The following is an 880-nucleotide window of genomic DNA, read 5'->3' on the forward strand; positions in this document are numbered from 1 at the left end:
TCTATCCCATGTTCCCAGGTTTGCAGTACTTTAACAGAACCGATATTCAAACAATGTATCACCTAGGAAACACGGTACTTGCATTTTAGAGGCTACAGACTCTGGAGAGGCATTTTGTGGGGTTTGGTGGGTTGGTTTGGGGGTTTTAATTTCTAATGAGGTGAATATACAAATTAGGTAAAAACATCAATATAAAATACATCAGTATACTGACAACAAATTGTTTTGCAGCACAATGTGCAAGTAACTGCTGAACTGGCTGAACAAACTACATAGTTTTGAAAAGGTCAGACAAGAGTAGTTTTGATTTTTGTTCCATTGTACCTGCAAGCAAGATTATAAACAATGCACCCAAAGAGCTAAAAAAAAAAAAAAAAAAAAGAACTTGGGTATCGTTTGGATTTTGGGTTTTCTTTCCCTCATTTTCACACCAGTCTTGGACACAGTGGGCTTTCCTTATTTTAGAAGTTGTTAACAGCTAATGTTCTAAAACACTAGTACACGCTATATTTAACAAAATAGTTTCTGCTGAGAAACAGGATGTCACTTAAATCAGTGCTGTCATGTTTGACAGCAATGAAATGGAAGTTAGTTAGATTTCACTGCCTTTGAAATAAACACCGTAGAATACATTTAAATCTGAACAGTAATACAAGAAGAAAATTATCCCACTGATTGCCTTCTCTCAAAACCCAAACAACTGTATGTCTATTGCTTGTATATGTGCTTTCACAGCATTCATTAGTATTACCAGTTCTTTTTTTCATGATCTAATAATAAGAAAGCCTTTGGGTCCAATGTTCATTTTAAATTAAAAAAATGAAAACACAAACCACAAACAACAAAACATGGGGGAAAAACCACACACATAAAGGCTATG

The sequence above is a fragment of the Neopsephotus bourkii genome, unplaced genomic scaffold (genome assembly GCF_033783945.1).
Source record: "Neopsephotus bourkii isolate Nb327-2 ecotype Australia unplaced genomic scaffold, CSIRO-AGI_Nbou_v1 NB_1511, whole genome shotgun sequence".
NCBI classification, from domain to species: Eukaryota; Metazoa; Chordata; class Aves; order Psittaciformes; family Psittacidae; genus Neopsephotus; species Neopsephotus bourkii.